Genomic DNA, 14,011 nt, shown 5'->3' with positions numbered 1-14,011 from the left:
TGGCCTTGAACTCACTCTGTGGTTCAAGCTGGCCTTGAACTCACTCTGTGGTTCAAGCTGGCCTTGAAGTCAGTTGTCCTCCTGGGTGCTGAGATTACAGGCCTGGAATACTGTACCCATAGGAAGCACAGTTTCTACCACAGCCTGGCATGCATGTGTGTGCACTTGTGCGTGGTAAAAACTGCATACCCCGTTACTTTCTGTTCTATCCAAATCATTTGTTTTAGAGCTGGTTGTAACCCACTAAATTGATTTTACTGCTCGCTAATAGTTTGATCCACCATAAAACAAACAAACACCAACCAACCAAACACACACACACACACACACAACCAAATCAACAACACAAACTGTTTGAGTGACAGATCCATGGTCCAGCCCACTTTCGTTGAGTGGCAGATTCATGGTCCAGCCTACGTTTAATACGCAGCATTTCTCCAAGTGCACTCCATGTACTGTCATCATTCTTCCACACAGATTGCTCTCCAGGGAGGCTCTGTGAGCAAGCACACTTGGGCAACGACACAACACATGGTATCTGACCCGTCACAGCGTACTCAGCCTTGCCAGCGTTCAAGGTCTGCGTTGATGGAGTTGACTGTACACATTTTAGCCACAGAGCCACTTTCCATTTGGGCGAGCCCCTGCTCCCTTCCTCGGGAGAACCCTGGTGTATGAGAACAACCATCAGTCGGGGCCCTGCTGTTTCACTTCCTCCACCGTCCTGTCCACCCCTGCCCCTGCGAGCCCCTGCGAGTCCAGGAAGGTCGGCGTGTAATCGGGAGGGAGGGGAACTGGAACACACAGTACCCTGTTTTCCTACTTCCCATATCAAGTCCCCGTGAGAGTCCTGCAGTCTTTGAGACCAGTAATTGAACCCAGGGCCTCTTGCATGGCAGGCTGGTTCACCACTGAGTTAACCTCCTCGGTTCCACCCCACCCTTTTTTGTTTGAGTCAGGGTCTCACCAAGTTGCCTGAACTGGTTTTCAATTTGGACCACAGCGCTGTCAGGCTTTAAATTTACAATTCTCCTGCCTCTGCCTCCCAAGTAGGCGTGTCAGCACGCCTGGTTGCACCTTACTTTCTCACTAGATGATGGATCTTAGATGTCACTTCCTGTTTGTACACAAAGCTTCCTTACTACTGCAGTCTCCGTGTGTGTGTCATGGATGCGTCATCACACGTGGGCAGCCATCTAGTGATGACTTGGGCTGTTTCCAGGGGTTCTGCTAGAGATGAGGCCGCAGTGAGTAACCATGTATCTAAGCGATTGAACGTGTGAGTGTGCATGCAACATAAATCCTTACAAGTGGAGCTGCTCGCTCAAAGCTCCGCACTTCCTTAGGGCTCGAAGGGCACTGTCCGGTGACCCTCCGAGGTCCAGCTGGAATCTCAAGAAGAGATCTTTCTTGTTTGATGTTTGATCCCAACCAGCTACACACATTGGCCCAGGACTCAGGAAGCATGGAGTGCATTGCTGGTCTGTCTTCAAACAGCTGTTTGACGTCATCAGTGGCTGCTGACAGAAATGGTTTCCTCCAGGGATGGCCCCCTATAGTTGTCCAATCCCAAGGGGTCAGCCCCGGACACATACGCTTGTGAGTGATGTATAAATGGGCTCAGAGCATGTTCTATGTAATATGTGTGTGTGTACAGTCAATGAAGAAAAGGTTATAATCTTAGATGGGCATGGGAGGAGCTGGCGTAGAGGGAGGGGGTAGGGTTGAATTTATGCAGGGTTTAATCTATGAAGCTCTTAAAAAAAAAAAAAAAAACCTGTTAGATGCAAGCAAATCTCCAGCCCTAGCAACTGCTGGACTCATTCATGTGCCCAAGTCAATTCCTTTCCCTCCTCTTTGTAAACTGGAGCATCCGAGCCCCGCAGCTCTGAGAAGTTGTCATTGTCTTTCTCAGAGGTGAATCAGGGCTTCTGCGGGTGCTATTACCTTTTTTAAAAAATGTTTTTAAAGACTTTCTATGTAGTCCACGTTGGCTTTGAACTCATGGTCCTCCTGCCTCAGCTTCCCTACTGCTGAAATGACCGGTATAACAGGTAGGTACCACTACACCAACTTGGCCCCCTCCCCCAACTTGGCATTTTCTTGCAAACATAATGAAGCATTCTTTCTCACAAGACCAGCAATCACATCTCTTGGCGTTTTCTCGAGTGAGCTGAATGTTTACGTCCACCCCGGAGCTTGCCCATCCGTGTTCATAGCAGCTGTAGCCCTCATTGCACAAACCTGGAAGAAAACTAAGTGTCCGTAAATGAGCTGAAGAATAAACTGTTGTGTCTCCAGAGAATGGAATAGTATTCAGCTCTGAAAGAAGCAAGCTATTTGGCCATGAGAAGACATGGGGGAACATGCATTCATAGTGCTGAATGGAAGAAGCCAGTCTGAAAAGGTTCCGCACAGTGACTCCAGCCCTGCAGCCTCCTGGGAAAGGCAGGGTCATGGAATCACTAGAAGAGTCAGTGTGGTTGCCAGGGATTGGGGGGCAGAGGGGTGCATGAGGTACAAGGGATTTCTCGGGCTGTGAAACTGTTGTGTTTGATATTCCAATGGTGGACACCTGACCACTACCAAAGCCCAAAGACTTTACAACACCAACCATGAGTCCCAATGTAGTCCCCAGACTTTGGACGGTGATGGTGTGTCCACATAATCCCATCAACGGTCAGAAATGGGCTGCTCTGGTTGGGACATTGGCAAGCTGTGCAGGAGCCATATGGGAAGTCTTGGTGCCTTCTACTCTATTTATTTCATGGACCTTGGGCTGGCTGTGGTGGTGTACACCGATAATTTCGGTAGAGGTAGCAGGATCACAGCAAATTCAAGGCCAGCCTGGTCTACATGGTGAATGCCAGGTCAGCCTGGGCTACCTGACAGAATCTTGTCTCCAAAAATCAGAAGTAAATTAAGGAATGCTTTTAATTAAAAAATTTAATAGGGTCTTAAATAAATGTGAGACATATATGTAACTTTTTGACAGCAAAGTTTGAGATATTACTCAAATTGTATGTAACTTACTTCCTAAAAGCGTACCTTCTGGTGGATTTTAGTACACTCAGAAGGCTGCACAGCCTAAACCATTCCCATCACCCCAAATGGAATCCCACGTCCATCAGCAGTCTCTCTACCCCTTCACTGTCCTTGCTCTGGTAGCCACACATCTTCTGGTTGTTCTAGATCTGCATCCATGTGCCAGACATCACACATGGATGCAGGGGTGGGGGGTTGGGGAACCATGCCAGGCAGGACCTTACAGACCCTTATCCAAACCCTCAGATATTACCAAAGCCTCTCATGTAAAATGGGTTGAATCTGCATATAACCTACATATATCCCGGTCCCTGCGTCCTCTAATCATATCTATGTTAATTATAATGCCTCACACATTGTTGATGTTTATAATCTTAAACCTTTATTCCTTTTTCTTTTTGGAAGCAGGGTCTGCTATATTGTCCAGAGTAGCCTCAAATTACCACCACTCCCTCCTCCACCTCCCAAGTGCTGGATTGCCCACCTAAGAGCATGAGTTTACACCTGGCAGCACAAGCTTATCCCCGTATTCACTCCCAGGGTTTTCTTGAGGTAGCTCCTTAGCTTAGAGCTTTGATCGGCTGTGTTAATTTTTCATCTGGTGCAGAGGTAGATACAGTTTCAGTCTTCGGCACTGTGGCTCTCTGTTTGCCCCAGATCTTCTGTTTGCTGAAAGATCTTCTTCTTTCCCCTGGTGAACAGCCTGGCACCCTGTTGAGAATCAATTACCCCAACTGTGAGGCTGATTTCTGGCTGCCTAGCCCAATCCAGTTGATCTGTGGATCTGTGTGTCTGTCCTTCAGTCAGTTCACACGGTGCCGAGGACCGTCCTGTCTAGTAAGTTTTACATTTGGGAAATGTGTGTCCTTCTGTGTTTCTTTTCTATGTTTCTGTTTGTCTGTCTGGCTAATCTGGGTTCCTCAAATTTCCTCATTAATTTCAGGATCATTTTATAGCCGACTGCAAAGAAGTCAGGTGGGAATTTTGCATTGAACTCCTATGTTATAACATCAAGCTATTAGTATGTGTTGCCATCTTCCAGTTCCTTCCTGTGGGTGTCTATACTGAGTCTTTGTAGCCACGGGATAGCTTTCCACTCATTTGCATCTTTAATTTCTTTTAACAACATTTTCCCCGTCCAAAGCATATATTACGATTGCATTTATTCATAAGCGTTCTACTCCTTTTGATACTATTTAAGTAAAACTTTTTCCATATTCATTTTTGGACTTTCTGTTGGTATTGTAGGGAAATAGAATAGATTCAGTTAGCTCTTGTATCCTGAAACCTTGTTAGACACATCCGTTAGCTCTGGTATCCTTTTGGGGGGCGAGGTTGGGTGACAGAGGCTTCTTAGAACCTTCAGTGTAAAAGATCATTTGTCTATGTAGACAGACATACAGACATAAATAGAAATACTTTCACTCTTTCTCTTTCCAGCTGAATGCCTTTTAACTTAATATGTTCTCTTAGCTTCCCTGCCTTGCAGCACTTATCAAAAGTGTCATGAGCAGACAGCAGGCACTTGTCTGTGAGCTTAAGGGCAAGCTTTGGGTATTTCACCATTGTGACTTCGTTTGTGTCCTGTGTTGTTTTAAATTTTCTAGGGACCATATTTAAAAAAGACAAAGATCAACAAATGATGCCACTATAGTTCATTCAGGCCAGGATGTCATTCCTATATCTCTAGTATTAAAAGTCACTACTTTGTTTGTACACCAAGTCTTTGAAACTTGGCCATGTATTAGACTCTCAACATGTCTCCATTCAGAGTCTACACTTAAGTGCAGGCTCCTTTCATGTCAGACAGCACCGATCTAGAGTATGTCTGGCTCAAGACGGTAACAGCCAGTGTTTACTTAACACTTAACATGACCCAGGTACTAAGTCTCTATTTAAGAAATCTCAGTGGTGACCATATAAGGATATGAAGCATCAAGAGTGATAATTTTGCTCAAATCATCTAACTAGTTATAAGTACAGCTGGGATTCTAACTGGAATTCTAACATAGGAAGCCAGACTTCAGAGCTAGGATGCTATTTTGCTTTTCAAGAATTTCAGATGTGGTAGTATACACCTTTAATCCCAGCACTCAGGAGGCAGAGGCAGGCAGATCTCTGTGAGTTCCAGGCCAACCTGGTCTTCAGAGCCAGTTCCAGGACAGCCAGAACCACATAGTGAGATCTGTTTCAAAACAAACAAATGAAAGAATTTTATTATAGGGTTTATTAAATAAAGTTTAAGTAGATTATTCTCATTCTCTGATAAAAAATTTCTTAAAAGATAAGTTAACAATGTGGAAAATGTTTCTATTTTCCCTCCCATTGTTCACTCTCTGCCTTCTCTTCCCTTCCTCCCCCCTCCCATCTTCATTTTAAGATTTGATTGAGCAGGGAACAATGTCTGTGAACTGCTCACCTGGTTATAGTAACTGATTAGCCAGCACACATCCTTCAGACTGTGTTACATCTCAGCACAGGAAGGGCTCACGAAGCCCCACTCTTCCCTGAGGGACTGTTGAGACTTAATAATGGCAGAGAGAAAGGAGTCATATTTATCAGTGTAGCCACTGATAGGGTGTCCTTACTTCAGTAAATAGCTTCCTGCTGACACCCATGCAGGCAACACACACGTACACACACACTCACACACATATGCACTAATACACATATACACACAGAGGCACACACATACTTATATATATTCACACACTCACAATTCACACACTCAAATATTTACACACTCACACACATACATTCACACACTCACATGCACACACATTTACACATTCACACACAGCTACTCAGACACACACATTCACACACTCTCACCCATCCACACACTCATATTCACACACTCACACAAAGGAGAGTAAGAGGGGCTTGCTGGGAAGAAGGGTTTCAGCAGGAGAGAGAGTGGGAACAAGAACAGGGACGGAGAAGGATGAAAATTCATTATAAACGCAGAAGAAACTGTCAAAGAATACAGAATTAAATAAAATTTAAAACTACAAAGCTTAAAACCTACTAAAGAAAATAAAAAAAATCTGACTCCTTATCACAATCTTCATTCTTTTGATATGATATAATTTCTCTTCTCTTTTCTCTTCTCTTCTCTTCTCTTCTCTTCTCTTCTCTTCTCTTCTCTTCTCTTCTCTTCTCTTCTCTTCTCTTCTCTTCTCTTCTCTTCTCTTCTCTTCTCTTCTCTTCTTTTCTTTTCCTTTCCAAGTCAGAGTTTCTCAGTGTCCTGGAACTCTATCTGTAGAACAGGCTGGCCTTGAACTCATAGATCATCCTGCCTCTGCCTCCCTCGTGCCCAGGCTAAAGGTGTGTGTCACCATGCCTGGGTAATATATGATATAATTAATTGGTTTTGATAGCAGAGTTACTGAGTCTAGTTTGCATTCCATGATCTCACCTGCCTGAAGCATACACTGGGCCAGGTTTTAGAGTCTCACTACTCAATCATGTCAGGTTCCCTCATCTCAGGGAGCAGGTGGTCATCCCATCTCCCGGCCTTCATAAGTACCTACCTACTTCCTGTTTCGCTGTGATTGCCGGTTGTGGCATTCCTTGGAGGTGAGGCCAGGCGCGATGTGGTCCATTGGGACCTGATTCGGTCACTTAGATGTTACCAAGGTTCATCCATGCTCAATCTGTATCCAGACCCTGTCCGTCCTGATGGTTGGACCCCGTCCTGATGGTGGCACCCCTCCCTTCCTGCAGATGGTCGGACCCCGTCGTGACAGTGGCACCTCGCCCGCCCTGCAGATGGTCCACCTCTGGTTTGTTCAGTCATCCTGTAACACACATTGCTTAATCTTCCTTTTAAAATCAGATGTTTTATTTTTATTTATATGTGTGTCTGTGTTCCCTGTGTGCACATGTGGCCATGAAGGCTGGAGGAGGGGACGGGATCCCACGTAGCTGGATTTACAGGAGACTGTGAGCTGCCTAACATGGCGCGCTGGGAACTAAACTCTATCATCTGGGAGAGTCGTCACTTTCAGCCGCTGAGCCATTTCTCCTGCTTTCATTTTTAAAAAGGGTTTTGTTTGTTTGTTTTGCTTTTTTAAAGACATGGTCTCACTGCATAGCCCAGGCTGTCTTAGAACTCAGCCCTGCTGCCTCATTTTCTCAAGTGTTGGGGTTACAGAGGCACTGAGTGGATATTGTGTGTGTGTTAGGGCTACAGACAGATGGGGGTGGGGGTGGGGGACAGACAGGCATACTCTTAAGAACACACACGGAGGCCAGGTGTCTCCCTCTGTCTCTCTCCACCTTATTTAATTAATTTATTTATTTTGCTTTCTCATTTTTATTTGTGACAAATATTCCTGATTTCTTCTGATCAAAAGCTCTTTGGGACAATTTCATCAGCCTTAGCCAAATGGAGACTAGAGTCATCTAACTCGCCTATCCTGTGAATGGCCCCACAGATGGCATAGGTTTTTAAACTGGCCATTAAAACCAGCCTCTGACCCAGCCAACCTGGGCCACACTCCTCTGAGTGGACCCGTGGTCCTTGGCACCAGCGATGCAGTTGCTCGGGGACCATTTCTGAGGCAATCCTGGTCCACAAACTTGCTGGCCTCCTTCTGTGTGCTGAGGCCGTGCCTGCTCACTGGTTCAGTGGCAGCGCAGAAACGCCTCTACCTTCTTTCTCATACAGGATTTCTCACTGAACCTGCGGTTCACCATTTGGGCTACACTGGCTGGCCAACGAGCTCTGAGGACCTGCAGGTCTCCACATTCCAACACTAGGGTTCCAGGCACAGCCCAGCTTCATGTGGGTCTTGGGGATTTGAACTCAGGTCCTGCTGCTTCCACAGAGCGTGCTCTTACCTGCTTTATTGGGTCCTTATTACGCCATATTGTTGAATGAAGGGAACAACCAGCCCATCTCCTCATGGCCAGTGGATATCCTGGGTAACGAAGCAAAGTAGCCACAGCGTGTCAGCAAGGAGTAAGACCACTGTGCTTCCCCACGGACTGTGGCCTTCTTGCTGCCCGAGGCACCTGAGGATCAAGTGAGATGCCCAGGCCCCCTCCTAGAGCTTGACTATGCAGGAATGATGGGCTATAAGATTCTGTACTTAACTTATTTATTTGACAGGGTCTCACTATATACAGCCCTGGGTGGCCTGGAACATATGTAGACTATGCTGACCTTGAACTCTGCCTCCCCAGTGCTGGGAATGAAGGCATGTACCATCACACATAGCCTAGGAATCTGTATTCACTTTGCCACACAGCCAGTGCCTTCCAAGGAGGCCAACTTGTCAGAGGTCATGAGACCCGGTTGAGGAGCCACGGCCCTGCTGGGGACTAAATGTCACATGCCAGCAGAAAAAAAGAGGAATAGGCCAGGCTCAGTGCGGACGTACTGTATTTTGTGTAAAATCACACATGCGGCACTTCACTTGATCTTCAAAACATCATTCTAGAGGAAGGTGTTTGTTTGTTATTGTAGACAGGGTCTGACTGTGTAGCTCCGCTGGCCTTGAACTCACAATCCTCCAGGGTGCTGGGATTACAGGCATGCACCATCACGCCCAGCAGAAGAGAAAAGTTCTCTTAATTAGTCCTTCCTTACGGTTGAATAAACAGAGTCTGCAGGGAGAAGGCTCTATGGGGTCTCGAAGCTCCCGGCTGGCTGCAAGCCAGGACAGGCTCTACTCCCCACCCTCCTATCCTTTTTAGCCTGTAAGTCACGTGGTAGCCAGAAGGTCCAACAAGAAAGGAACAAGACAGACACTTGGTGGGGGTGTGAAGTAGATGGAATCAGAGTGCAGCATGCTGGGAGAAGAGTCAAATAGGAGTTAGGGGTCACTACGGCAGGGCCTTTGACCAGCTCCTAAGCCCCACACTGGCCCCACTGAGGACCACATTCCTTGCTTTACCACAGGTGCCCAAACCAGCCCTTGGTGCTTCCTGTAGACTTGCCCCCAAGATGCTCTCCCAGGCTCCCAGGGTAGTCAGAATCAGAGACCTCTCATTTCAAATCAGAAGAAACTGATTTTGCACGCAGCACCTCACTGAGATAATGTTTCAATGATGCGACGGAGACTCGGAGACATCCAATGGCTTGCCTGAAACCACACAGCAAATAAGTTACAAGACTGAGGTTCGAATCTTGTGTCTGTCTTTCTCAAAATGCACATGCTGATATCTAGTCTAGCATCCTCTGTGATGGTGTTAGAAGGTGACGTCTTTTGAATGTGATTAGGTCATGAGAACTTAACTCTCAGGCTGGGATTGGTGGATTGGTGCCTGCTTGAAAAAGAGGCGGGGGAGGGGGGAGAGGGGGAGGGAGAGAGGAAGGGGGGAGAGAGAAAGGGGGAGGGGAGGGGAGGGGAGGGGAGGGAGAGAGAGAGAGAAACACGAGTGTGCCCACTACCACGGAAGACCGTGGATGAAAAGCCTCTCGAGTGAGGAAAAGACCTTCAGCCTCTCGTTCTGTGAGGAAGAAGTTTCTGGGGCTGAGGATGTGGCTCAGCGGAGGATTCCATGCTGTTCACAACTTGCGAGACCCTGGGTTCATTTCCCAGAACCTCAAAAATAAATCGTTACAAAGCTGTGTACTTTAGAGGCTTCTGTTTATAAGCCACTCAGCTTGGAGCATTTAGTCATAGTACCTGGAGCAGACCAAGGTGCTTGTAGCTCGGTGCTTTCTCCTGCTGGTGATTAGTAACCGGAGGCAGGGAGTCCCGCATCCGTGAGAGCTCCTGATAGGAGCGAACCATCCTTGTGCGGACTGAGGATGCTCCCGAGCATCTGCCCCAAGCCCAGCAATGCCAAGCCCCTGTTTAACACATCAGCGGGGTCTTATTCCCGAGGACCCTCTCTCAGGGCAGCTTTGCATGATCATAATACATCTTTCAGAGACAAAGGCAACAACTTAAAAGGCTTGCTTTATCACCTCAGTGGGCCTCTTTTCAATAGGCCCAAGGGGACCAGGAAACCATCAAAAGCTGAGGCTGGGAAACCCAGCTTCCTGTGTCTGGCCTCAATTCCCTCCCCACCACCACCACCATGACCACTTAAAATAAGAGCAACTCGGCGCATTCTAGCCCTGCCCCCAGAGCCGCTCGCTCTTCTCCTGATTTGTCTCTGGGCTTCCTGTTGATCCTGAAGGGTGTTTTCCCAGCCTGTAAGTTCTGTTCATAGCCCACTGGGTGCTTCCTCCCACTTAGGAGGAAATAGCATCTAAGAAAGAAGGCAAAGAGAAGGTGAAGGTGGGGAGCAGCAGACGACAGAGGGCCCACCCTGCCTTTGTCCTCTCCCCATCCCCCTTTGCCCAACGGTGCGGCTGCCCCAGAGAGCTATGGTCCAGACTGCCAGCACACACTTTCCGACTGTGTTGTAGGAGTGTGCCCGGAGAACAGTCCACAGGACCCAGGGTCTTTGGGGAGACTGATGAGAAATGCGCTTTCTGTTGTTTAGATTTCTATTTACTCAGAACCGAGACAAATTAGTTTTGATAAGAGAATAGAACACCTTGAACTTGGATGAGATGGGTGGGTGGGCCAAACGCTTCCTGCTTGAGCCAATGAGCGGGCGGGTGAGCGCGGTCCGATCCCTAGAATCCACGCGCATAAGCTGCAAAGGGTGGATCCATCGATTGACTTTTCTGAAGCTGACCGGCTTGGAATGATGGCTGTACAGTTACAAATGGGTTCTTTTACGTGCCGCTTTCTGGAAAGTACCCTAGTTAGTAATTAATTCCCTGGAGATTGATTACTGTTGGAATAGTTAGTTACCAAGACCTGGAAAAGTCCCTTTAAACTTCACAGAAGCTGGTCATCTGGCGGTGTTCGGAAGGCGTTTGTTGTTGTTTTGCTTGTTTGCTTCTTAGACAAGGTCTTATTATGTGGCCTAGAACTTGCTAGGTAGACCAGGCTGGCCCCAAACTCAGAGATCCTCCTGTTTCTTCCTCACATGGGCTGGCATTCAAGGTGTGTGCCACCACACCCAGCATCTTTGGAAGTTTGTAAGTGTACCAGGGCCCCTGGCAGAACTGGACAGGGCTGAGGTTCTTGGTTGGTGGGCTGAGCCTTTGAAAACATAGATAATCAAAAGTGAATGTTTTCCTTTTTCCTGTCAAGGTCAGGCCAAGCTCCACACGGACTCAGCAGAGCCCTGGGCTCAACTTTTCCTTCACCCATTGCTGCATCTGCTGGGGCTGCTCAGGGTCTGGTGGGCTTTGTAGCATCCCTCCTGAGCACAGGGAACTCATCCTCTCTGCTGACTCGCCCCTCTGCACATTGTGCACTTGTTAAGAGTCAGCCTCTGGGGTCTCTGTGATCTTTCTGATCAAAAGGACAGGTGACTGCACGTGCTCAAGCACACACACTTATACACACGCATGAATGTGCACCACATACTCACACACACACACGCACATGTGTGCATACACACACTCACACACCCCTAGCATGGGATCAGACGCTCTGTTTTGAGTTCCATAACTTCTTTGTTCATCAATTAAAAAAAAAAAGATTTATTTATTTACTTTATTTATTCGAGCACACTGTACCTGTTTTCAGACACACCGGAGGAGGGCATCGGATCCCATTACAGATGGTTGTGAGCCACCATGTGGTTGCTGGGAATTGAACTCAGGACCTCTGGAAGAGCAGACAGTGCTCTTCACTGCCGAGCCATCTTTCCAGCCCATTTTTTAAAATTAATTAAATAAATAAATTTTACAATGTTTTCACATCAACCTTCTGTACCACTGGCAGCTCTCGTTGTTTTCTCTCCTACCGAGGGTGCTCGGGTTATCTGTCTGTCACTTTCTTGAGATATAACTCATACGCTGACACTCAGGTTGCTCCCCAGCCGGTTTTGAACCACACACAGACTAGTCCCTGGATACAGGAGCTGGCGAGCCCGTGCTTGTCGGAGTAGCCCTGCGTGGACCCCAGCAGAAGAGTTTTCCTCCCTGAAATTCACCTTCACACAACACCCAGCCCCCCCCCCCAAAAAAAAACATGGAGCCAGATCCAGCCACCAAGGCTGTGGAAGGACAGGGGCACTGGAACAGATGACAGCAGAAAGAGAGGGTCATGGGTTCGAGGGCAGGATGGACCTGGATATTACCTGCTCATCTTGATCCTATCAAGGCAGGATGCTCATGGCACATTCACGTGCTTGGCATAGACCCTGAACATGGCAGATGCCCTTCTGTCCACAAGGTGAAGTCAGGCCAAGAAAGGACCCTGTGTAAAGGCCTAGGCGATAGAGCAAGGAGCTTCGGTGAGGGGACTGGGTATATGGGCATAAAGCCAGGGGGCGGGCAGGACCATGTCACTGATGACCACCTTGCTGGAAAGGAGGTTAGGTTTCATTTCTGTGAGGCTGCAGTGAGGACTGTGAGTTGTGTCTTCAAGAGCTCTTTCACTAGTTGAGGCTGGGTGGCAGGGCCCAGACTGGGAGCAGTAAGGGGAATAGGGATGGGGGGTCTGGAGTGGGCATGAAAGGGGTGCCAATGAATTAATTGTTTGAACGATTCAGGTGGGCAACAGGGAGCCTAGCCCAGGCCTTGACAATGACCAGGAAAAGGAGGCAAAGGGGAGATTTCAGAGACATCGTTAAGGGGTTTGGTGGCCTCTGAGTTACAGTCCCAGAGCATCTGCCAAGACCAGAGGGAGGGATGGCAGGACTCCACACATCCTTCCCTTCCCGATGAAGGGAACACAGATGAGGGAGCCTGGGCTGAAAGTCATTGGCTCTTTCTGGGAACGACTTAGCTGCATGCTGCCCGCTGCCCGGGATGAGCCTGGAAAGAGAGGAGAGGCTTTGGGTGGCTGGGGTGTGGGTTTGGTTGGGCCAGGCAGATGGGGAGGAAGACCTTCTCCAGGAATTGGAGGGGAAGCAATGGAGAGAGTGGGCGTATCTCTGATCCTATCTCTTGCTCAGGCTACGAAATATGGTAAAATATGGTAAAGAGCCATGGAAACAGGTTCAGAAGGAGAGGTGGTACAGCGTCCCAGGCCTAGAGCAGACAGCTCGTTCCTCCTCACTCTGTCTTCTGCTGGATGCTAGACTCAGGAGTATGGGTCCCAGGACAGGTTTTTGAGGCTAGACACCCCCAAGCAGCCCTGAGCTCTTTTAAGCTCTGACATCAGCAGGACTGTAGGGGCCCTTGGTCAAAAAAAAAAAAAAAAAAAAAAAAAAGAACAGAGACTACCTGGTGCTACCCAGGGCCTCTCTCATAGGAGGGGATGAGCTGAGGTCAGGTGGATAGGATGCACGTCTCACCTGAGGTAGGAGCTTGGGACTTCTCCTTGGTGCCTGTGGATGCCAACATCCAGAGTGGAGTACCTGAGGCGACACTGAGGCTACTGAAGGAGAAAACCAAGCTCTCCTCCACCATTCTTCTCAGGCCACACCTCTTTCCAGTGCTCATTAGCCTTTGTCTGCCAGGCCCTGCTCACTTGGCCTAAAGTTAGCAGAGGCCCAGATGGGGACATGGTAGGAGCCATCTGGTCTTCTCCCAAGTCCCTCAGCCCTCTACCCCTCCCAATGCCTTGTCCCAGTGAACTCCCTCCCCTTTATCTCAGACCCGGAGTCTTTACTCTGTTTGCTATCTATCAGTTAGCCAGCCTCAATACCCTGCATACGGAGAGCTAGCCATCCAAGTGTGGTAGTCCCCTCCATTTCCTGTGTCTCTTTCCTCTGGGTATGGGAAGAGGAAAGAGGAAAACAGAAGCTGGCAGTGTCCTTTTCAGCTAAAATGATGATGGCCGTGGTCTCTGGAGTCACCTTGGCTTCTTCCCCAGCCTGAGCTGGAGGTCACAGTGAGAATGAGGGCACACGTGGTAGAGGCCTGCGGTGAGGGGTGCTGCCGAGACCACAGGCATGGGGTAATGGTTCATAGGGTGACTCAGGGACTTAGTACCTTTCTGGGCAAAGTGTCACAGGTGTGTCAGTGGCTCCTGCCTGAGTGAGGGCAAGGCTC

General features: G+C 48.2%; 1 pseudogene; it reads right to left on the bottom strand.

Moving 5' to 3' along the window:
• Positions 1-7,396: 7,396 nt before the first annotated feature.
• On the bottom strand, positions 7,397-13,426 carry LOC110285335 (annotated as a pseudogene).
• Positions 13,427-14,011: the final 585 nt, after the last annotated feature.

The sequence above is a fragment of the Mus caroli genome, chromosome 19, assembly GCF_900094665.2.
Source record: "Mus caroli chromosome 19, CAROLI_EIJ_v1.1, whole genome shotgun sequence".
NCBI lineage: Eukaryota > Metazoa > Chordata > Mammalia > Rodentia > Muridae > Mus > Mus caroli.
The sequence above is the reverse complement of the archived record's forward strand: the minus strand, read 5'-3'. Positions and strand labels throughout refer to the sequence as shown.